Here is a 9,584-nt window from a genome sequence, read left to right on the forward strand (position 1 = left end):
CCCCCAGGTGCCGCTGGTGTGCCCTGGGCAAAGCGACAGTACAAGGTCCGTCAGCGGGAGCAGCAACGGTCGTCGGACAGACGAATCCTCGACGACGATGATACTGCCCGGCCTGCCCCTGCAAGCTCTGCTCACCTGCAGCCCACGACTCGCGCCTGACGCATGGAAATGGTCGCGCCCCTAGGCTCTAGCTCGGTTGTCTTGTGTGGACCCTGACTCGAGCCTGGCGAAGCAACGTCGATCCTTATGGACTTGGACAAAAAGAGAATAGGCTCGAGTCTCGGGGCTTTCTTTCGTCGATAAGCGCTAGCTTCGTGCTGGGAGGACTGGTGGCTCGGTTCGTCGGCGGGATAGACGACTGCTGGGTGCTGGGTGCTGGGTGCTGGTAGCTTTGCGAAGGTGTCTGTCTACCGTACACGCAGGCGACCGCATGGTCGGACCACATCCATCCATCGCGCTTTTCTCCGCCCGCTTCGGAGGGCGCACGTTCGTGTGTTACATGACTGACGACACTAGACCACGAGGCAATTTGGGGACATGTGCAACGACCGGAAGCCAATCTCGTCCCTCTCTCGTCTGGCCCTCAGGCGCCCAATCGTCGATGATTCGAACCCATATTCGACATGGGCAGAGTTGCATGTTGCGTCCCTCTGAAATATCTTCACGCTTTAGGGTCTGCCATGTCTGGGTCGATCGATTCAATGGCTGTTCTCATCTGGTGTGTACGTGCTGAGAAGAGGTAATGATCCATGATATCATTGCGTCAATGGAATATTGACCCGCGGCAACTTGCACTTTGGGGAAACACCATGCAAGCAGTGCACTCTATCCATAGTCTACGCTTCACTTTTGGTCTGAAGGAAAGTCTCCTAGCGTCATCGGCAGGGCACAGATGTCCATCGTGAAGCAGGGGGCAGATTGTCGTTTAATGATCTACTAACCGTGCCAACCTAAGAATGAACGAATGTTGGGCGCTCGCCCCATTTCCTAGCGCACATGCTCGCTTCCCCCGCCAGTTCGATGTGCCAGGTGAAGTCATCAAGGTTGCCGGCTCACGGCGAACAGTGGCCAGCGAACAGTCAGTGAGGTGGATGGACGAGTACGCCTTGCGCCCTGCGCCGCGGTCTGTCACATCTCATGAGCTGCAGACAGGGTGTCTGGACGGCTGTAGAACAGGGTTCCCAACGTCGCTTCTGTTCTGCGGGTGGAGGAGGAGGTGCGCGGTCGAACCGAGAACATGCATTCCACAATACGACTTTTCAGTGTAAAATACCCCGCGGGAAACCCCTCGCTTCTGCATAGTCTCCCTTTCTTCCCTCAGGCTACCATGGTGGTGGCAGCACCAGACCACAAAGGCAGGTTTGCTGAGCTCCGCGGAGGATCGCAAGCAAAAGCCAGCCGCCAGCCTCTCGTCGGCGACCGTCTACCCTACCCTAGATACCTAGGTAAGGTAGCTGAGGTAGCTGAGATGCCGACGGCCTTTAAGACCTCTCAAGATGAGGGGGGAGAGAGCCTGGCCAGGGATCATTTACAAGCGACCATGCCAGTCGTCTTAACCAGTGTGCCGCCATTGCATGAACATCGGCTAGACATAGGTGGTGCCTTCCGCGTCCAAGGTTGCCAGGCCCGCCCCCCCCCCCCCCCTTTGTTGCCAGGGATCAGGAAATTCGGCAGGGAGCATCGGCGGCCGTTCTTGCTCTGATACCACATCATGGTTGGGCCAGCCCAGGATCTTGAACAAGGCTCTGAATCTGACATCTGACACCTGCCGTCTACCCCTCATCGCCATCTTCTTCTTTCCGGGTCAGCGTCAGGATCACAGGCCCCTTGGCTCGTGTATTGCTCACCCGCCCTGTACTGCCCCTTCAACGAAGCGGCTTTTTTCTCGCGATACTCGCATCACCCTTGGGGCCCAACCACCTTGACACGTCCGCTTTGGAGAGGAACCTAGCATGAAGGCCACATGGGACCCCAGCCCCAGTACGGCACCCAGGCTCCCTCGTTCTCTTACTTCCCAGGCGTTTCATGTTTACCTCGACTCATGACCTTCTTGATCAAGACGCTGTCGACATGGCCTTTCTCTGCCTCCCGGCCCCGGACCTTGTGCAACCACGCGCGCCATGTACGACCTGGGTGGCTTGACACCTTGGCGCCCTCACTGTCAATGATGGTTAGCTGTCTGCGGGCCTTCAATTCGAACAAGATCCGTCAGTCGACATTAGCGGCACTATCTCCTGCCCTGATCTGCCGCTATCCAACGGCTTTGCTTTCCCAAGCCAAACTAGCCCAGTTCCAAGACCCTGGTTTGGGGGCTCTCTCAAGGACAATAACCACTGGAGTGATCTGTCACCGGTCGACTTTAGGGCCTCGCCAGATCTCAAGCGACCCGAACCATCGGGAGGGACTAAAACCGCTTTCATGCCTCGGAGGGGCACAGTGTCGCCTTAGCTCCTTTATGGCATAACTATTGTGAAGTGTATCTCGACTTCGTCTCATCTTCTCGGCTGTCCGTCTGGCAACTGCATCACCTGGAGCATCGTTTCTCGGTTCTTGTTCGCCACATGTTTCTGGTCGCGCTGGCAAGTGATTTCAAGACCGCCGACGGCCACCTTGGGCCGAGCAACCAGGCCTCGGCAGCACTATTGACCTTCACCACCGCACTATCCAGCCCACACCTTCGTAATCTTCTGCAGCCGTGGGCCACTTCTTCTCACTTCAGATCGACCAGTCGCTCACAGAAAGCCTTCTGCCAGTGAACTTGGAATGGTACGGCCCAATCACAAATCCCTGTGCCGTGAGGCCGTCTCGAATTGTGGCGAACGAGGAACACACATCGTTTTGACGGCAACGACACTGCCTTAAGCAGGGGATCTCTGGGAGTGTGCCAAGTCATGCCGTACCGCCAAGCTCAGGCAATATGCTGACAATCTTTTTCTGCCCACCCACCTGAACACCATGCAGTGGAAGATTTGACTCGCTCAACCAGAGCAGGTCTTGTGGTGCGTTGATTTCTGTTGTTGCATTCGTTACCGTCGACACTCATGCGATCCCTGTTTACACTTTTTGATTCGCTCGTTGTTGTCATTGCCACGTAACTACATGCATCGCCTGCATGTCTGCGTGACAGATTCAGCATCCAGTCGCTGCTATCATACTCAACATGACCACATTGCCGGCACGAGGCGATCGCCAACCGGCATGATTCGGAGGCCCGCACAGCACATGATATGTGCACGAGCCTACGCACCATAATAAGCGAAAAGAGGATTCGAGGGCATATCCGCCACTTCTTTGCCAGCAACGGCTGTATTTCCCTGGAACACGCCACTCGGCTCACGACTTGGCCCAAGCCTAAGTTTTTTTTTGTTTTTGTTTTTTTAACTAAGCTCTGATATATTGCTGCAGAACATCACTCGATTCTAGCAATGGTGATGGACATGACGATGACCACCCTGTACTTTTGCTATTATGCGCAGTCCGTCAACCTATGTAACACACCTCAGTCCAGCTGGCGAGACCAGCTCGCACTGCATGGACGACTGCTTCCACTTTCGCCCCCAACAGCGGGCACTGGCGGCGCTGAGTCCAAGTGTAGCCTAAATTGACACAACTGGCCCGTATCGACGTCGGCCACTTCCGCGAGCACGGTCTACAGTGTGAAGATGCACTCCACAGCCTACGTATACTCCAAGAGTTGTCGTCAAGACTCCTTGGGTTCAAATGCTGCGCTGAGTCGAATTGACTGGCATCAAGCGTCTTTGACACTCAGCTTACTGTGCACCCAACTATTCAATCTTTCCTCTATGGTCGAGACTTGTCGTCTCAGAGAAATTGAGATAACCGCACAGTGTAACGGCAAACCTCCGTTCGAGGATTCAAGAATGCACCCGTGGAGCGGTCTGCTCTCCGCGCGCTGTGGGTGGCTGGTCTCTGCCAAAAGGACAAACGTGTCGACCTGATGACTAGCGCATGCGACAGGGATCCCCACGCATGCGCGGCTGTAGCAGGGGTAGCCTGTCGAACTCTCTGCTACGTAGGTACATCACTGGAGGCATTTGAACACGGTGAACGAGATGAGCGAGGTGCAGAGCTCCAGCATGTGGCGGTCATCCTGTCCCATGGGGGCAGGAGCCGTTTTGCCGTTTAATCGTAGCCCCGTATCGGTTCTATGATATGCACGAGATTTGGGGGGAGGGGTGTGTCTACTGGAGGTCTATTCGAGGGGTCCTAGAACAACAAGTCAAGCAGCCCAAGAGCAAAAGTGATGCCACGCAGGCCAAAAAAAAATGGGGTGAGCCGGGATCGAACCAGCGACCTTTAGATTGGATTCCTGAAGTGGGCTTCAGTCTAACGCGCTCCCAACTGCGCCATCCCCCCAAGGCTTGAAACGTGGGCGTAAATGTGAGATGATCACTTTACATGACTTGAGCTTCTCAGGGTCATCTTGCGTCAAACATTGGAACCCTTACCGCCATGCTACATCAACAGCACAATCCTTTAGCTGCTTAAATCCGGCACCAAGATCGGGGCTATTTGACGATCCTCTTCGACCAGGCCACAGCAAACGACGACATTTTACGACGACATTTTCGCCACATTCGAAGCTGGGTTCCATGCAATAGACTTCCAAGTTGTTAGGAAGCCATCCATGGACCGACCGCGAAGGGTACAACAATCCGAACGGCCGTACTTCAGACCTATCTTACAACGAAGGCAGCGCCGATGGCACATCATGGCCGGAAGCCGGGATGTGCCATGACTCGCAGGTTGAACACAAGCGGTTCCAGGTTCTCAGCTAGCACAGGCCCATCCTCAGTGAAAGGTGCACGGCCCGAGCAACAGTCTAGTCCCAGATCAGTTACGGCTCACGCAGGTGAGGTTGTCTTTTATATCTGGCAACAGACGCCTGGGCCTCCAACTCGTAGCGGAGGTCGGAGGCTCTTCCGACAACTCGCCGTCACCGAGGCAGCATTTCCGGCAACCCCGTCGAATCTCCGAAGTAAACCCCCTCCCAACCCCCCTTTCGGCAAAGCAGCCCTCCATCATCTAGGTAGCTGACTGGGTATCGAAGACAGAGGGGCACATGACGAGCTGGCTCTGCGACCTCAACGAGCATGTGGGGTAGCGCGTACCCAGGATTAGATGGCTCCCCTCAGTCAAGTCGGTCAACTTCAAGCCGCCGAAATACAGAACAGTCATCGCTCTTAGTCGCCGAGTTAAAAAAAGTCTAAGATGAGGCTGGGTGCTCATCTGCACTTGTCGGAACTACCAAAGAGTACGATTTGTGAGCACAGCATTTCGAGCTCCAGCAGTCCAGCACAGGCGAGACAACAGGCTTTCACTCAGCTCACCTTCTGTGACGAGCAGAGATGCAGTGCAAAGTTCTAGGCTCTCCGGATCAGTAACGGCTTGGTGCCGTCGAGATGCATCTGCCTTTGACACCATCCATTCCCTTGAATTCACCCGTAGTGGTAGCCGGATGTGTTCCGCGAGAACCCCACCTCATCCGCCCATGAATCAGTCGACTTGATTTGCGAGCAGCTTGGGCAACTAGACCACCCGAGATATCCACCAACGCCATGGTGTCTTGCACCCTCATGGCCGCCACCATGTCGGGTAGAAGCTGTACATGATCCGCCATTGACCTCAGATGTAGTGGCTGGAGCGGAGGGCGCACTTGGGTCTTCAGCACTGCCCTGCAGATCATATATCAGTGTCGACTCCACCAAACGGCTTTAGCTATCTCCACAGGCACCGAAGGTCTGCGCTGCTCGAATTGAACGATTTCGACGCCCTCACCACAGTCAACTTAGGATGTGCCTGCAATCCCTTGACAGAGCTAGTGCGGGCGCGGGTCTTGGTCGCCACATCTCTGGAGCCAGCGGATCTCTGTGCCCATAGACAGATCAGCGTTGCGCCAGCTGAGAATTGCCTTCCAAACCCCCCTCCCGTCTTGCCCACCATACATACGCTATTTCGTGACTAGATTGAGACGACCTCCTTGACCAGCACCAAGATGGCCAAGGGCGAAATGCTTCGGCCGGATGTCAAGCTAGTATCCTGACAAGGACTTCGCAGCCCCGGACTCCCTCGTGATGCTAAAGAATCGACATGCCGTGGATTCTTGCTATCAATAGATCGAGGGGTAGCCAACAAGCACCAACTCGTGTTTTGGATACTCTATTGAAAGGCTTTCTCCACCTGCCGCTCCCAGCACCAGACGCAATGCGATGCCCCAGATGATAACGGTACATGGCTCATCTATGTGTGCCGTTGTGACGGGTAGGCAGCTGCAGGCCTCACTATTCTCAGGTGCGAATTCAAATTTTCTGGAGGGGTGCTACGTACCATATGGGCAACCCACATGAAAGGGACAATTCGGAAGGGGTTCATACTTTCGCGAGAGCCACTCAGAATATTGTCCTGTTCGGGCTCGGCAGACGAGAAATTTCACACAATGGAGCGACAAGGTTTAGTATTTTCAGCTGCCCAGCCGCGTGCCGTTGGGCAATTTCCGTACCGAGGAAGGGAAGAAACGATGACCACAGGACGTGTCCAAGATAACGGGTTGCTCCCTGGTGCCAACTGCGCATCACCCAGTTCAACCTTGACCTGTGGTCCGCAAGATGCGATATCCGATACGATGCACAGTCACACAAACAGGGCGCGCAGGTGTCGACTGTCGCATGTGCCGGCACTAAGATGACGACAGCAGCAAAAGTGACGAATGGCTAGCAGCTGGCGTCTCTACGGCACATATTGTTCTAGCTTGGAGCCTCGAAGCCTTGTGGGGGAGAAGATATTACAACGCCCAAACGCCCAAAACATTCCTAGGAAGCCCAGCGATCAGGTTAACGCACGCCTGCGGGGCGGGGCATTGGTGCCCCTTTGGCGTGGCTAATCCTTGTGACACATCACTCGCCGTCAGACATGAAGTTGACGGCATGCCAATGATGGCTGGATTGGCGCGCGCTGGCACACCAGCACAACGCTTCTGTGTGAGACCAGGAACCCATAGCGCGACCTTGAATCCCCTCAATTGGGTCGGCGGCATGGCATTTGAACCTTGTGATGCATATACATGTAAATGAGCTATGGCTAGGCCACGAAACCGGACCGGCAAAGCGGAAGATTGCGGCAGACGAAGAGAACCACAACCCAAGTGACAAGCCTCAGCAGCGGGCACGGCACGTCGATCATCAGCAGGGTTTCACTCGAAGCCCCAGCCACTGGGTGCGCTCTCTCTCTCTCTCTCTCTCTCTCTCTCTCTCCAGTCCTCAGTTCTGACCAAATTCACCAGGAGAGACACCCCTCACATAAACTAACAACTCCGTGCTGTGACCGGCCGGACATGCACCTCGAGACGACTGCCGCGCTACGTCTACGCCCTCTTTTTCACGAGGGCAAATAGCTGTTGTTCCTTTTCGCACAGGTCTGTCTGCCTGTTTGCTCAAAGCTGCGAATGGCAATGGCCGTTGTCCATGGTTCAGCTCAGGCAGACCGAGCCCTTGGCCCTCGTTCCAGAAATCAGAGGCCACACCCCCCCCCCTCTTCTTCTGAGTTTCTGCTGCCCTTCTATCCACAAAAAACCCCCTCCTCTGCTCAAGGATCTCTTCTGTCCCCTCCCCTAGCATTCGTATCTGACTGGTCGTCGGTATCAGGCCAAAATTCTATTCCGCGCCACAGACGTAACTGCTCATCTCCTCGGATTGGTCGGCCAGCCTCAAAGCGGGCTCTTCTGTGAACCAGCGACAGATTTCCTCGGCACGAGAGAATCATCCTACGATGCGCTCTCAGAATGCGGTTCTGGTTCCCCATCAGCCTCTGGTGTGTGTGTGTGTGTGTGTGTGTGTGTGTGTGTGCACTGCATCGTTCCTGGACTAGGCCCGAGACTGCACCAGCCCCGTGCCATGGAACTGGCCATTTCACCTGTTAGACTGCCTCACACCCATTGCTTGCTTCTGATGGGGCGGGGCGGCGTGGGTTAGCTGGACCTTCTGACAGGAGACAGACTTGCGACGGTTGGCACCACCACCTCCATGTCTCGACAGTAAACATGTTCCCCGTTTGATGCAGTTGTAGTCCCAGGGCCCCATGCCTGCAAGTGAAAGGCGGGCACCTTTTTAGCCAGCTCAGTGACCAACTGCCACTTGATCCCGCTAGACGCCGTGCCCGCGAAACTCGCGGCTGCACTTGGCCTTCCAGCAACTCTGCATCATTGTCACCCTCGACGCGGACACGGACAGACATGGGCCAGGGCAGTGAGATGGCCCTTCAGAAAGAAGGGGCCGGGGAGGGGGGAGGGATGTGTGGCCCATGCCATGCCATGCAGGTCTCAGTGAGAGCTTGGGGCCCCTCCCCCTCTCTCTCAGAGAGGCCAAGGGGAGGGGGGGGTGATTTTCGTGTTCGCGGTGAAAATCGGTCCCAGACGAGCCCGCACGTCCCGTCTGATGGGCAGACAGGCGTGATGCACAGAAAACCTTGCTGTACGTGGAGCTGAAGGGAAAGCACGGCACAACGCGGTGCTGTGCGTTTACGTTCGCGCTCTACTTGGTTCCGCTTCCTTGTTTCTCAGCAGAACCACCAGTGCAGACTGTTCGCTGTCGCTGGGAGGACTGGACTGCATCTGCCCGAACCGTCCTGGCGCCTGACCTCGGTTGATTCCGATGATTTTCGGATGGGCCAGGGTTGGTTGACAGACGCATGGCTCCACCACGAAGGATAGCATTTCGTACGTGGTGTACGATACCAGGCGCAGAAGGTCAGCGCAAAGGAAACAAGCGACCTGGCCCGCTCGGACTGCTCGCCGGGACAGGCTTTACCCATACGAGTCGAAGGTTTTGGCGGACGGTGGGAAGAAGCACTTGGTACATGTGCCAACCTCCCTGAGCTGAAAGACGTGCCTACAGTACATCGAGTACGAGTGTGACGTGACATGAGCGCAGGGTGGGCAGAAAAAAGCCCATTGCTCATCACGATGTGCTCCAGATTGGACGCAGATAGATTTACGTGTTTGGGAGCTGAGAAGCGAGCTTCATCAGAGGACACGGCAGGGGTTCGCTCGCACAGTTACTCTTTGGACCGCTGCTGGAGAGATTGGAGACTGGGGACTTGAGGGAGCCAGAGATGGAAGAGGGCACAGCGATCGCCGCAAAGGGCAGTGCATCTGCGAACGACGGCAGAAGCAAGCAGTGAACGCGCCCATTCCTAGCGAACCAGCGAAAGCGAAAGAGTGTGAAGGGGGAAAAGCCCACAAGAAGCACCCAGCGCCGCTCCGTCACCCTTGTGCGACGCGACAGCGGTAACCCGTCGACCTGGTCTGCGCCGGGCTGCGTTGGCTCGCCTGGACAGCACCGCCGGAGGTAGCTCTTATGGCGGACAGACGAACCGGCAAAACGTGCGTCTCTGCCGTCTGGTCACATATCACAAACCCGCCATCTGCGTCCCTCGTTTTGGTGTCTCTCGCATGCCGGATCACCAACCAGACTAGAACCTGTCTGTTTTTTTTTTTGCCTCTCTGCTTCCCGCAAATCGCTGACTTGCCGAAGAACGGGCTCGCTCTCGCCAACTTTATTTCCCCCTCT

At 55.8% G+C, this 9,584-nt stretch overlaps 1 non-coding gene across 1 annotated transcript; it reads right to left on the bottom strand.

Annotated features, from left to right (window-relative positions):
* Positions 1 to 4,287: 4,287 nt before the first annotated feature.
* VDBG_15135 lies at positions 4,288 to 4,377 on the bottom strand. The gene has a single exon. It is a non-coding gene; the product is annotated as a tRNA-Phe (tRNA).
* Between the last annotated feature and the right edge of the window lie 5,207 nt (positions 4,378 to 9,584).

The sequence above is a fragment of the Verticillium alfalfae genome, genomic scaffold (genome assembly GCF_000150825.1).
Source record: "Verticillium alfalfae VaMs.102 supercont1.8 genomic scaffold, whole genome shotgun sequence".
In the NCBI taxonomy this organism is placed as follows: domain Eukaryota; kingdom Fungi; phylum Ascomycota; class Sordariomycetes; order Glomerellales; family Plectosphaerellaceae; genus Verticillium; species Verticillium alfalfae.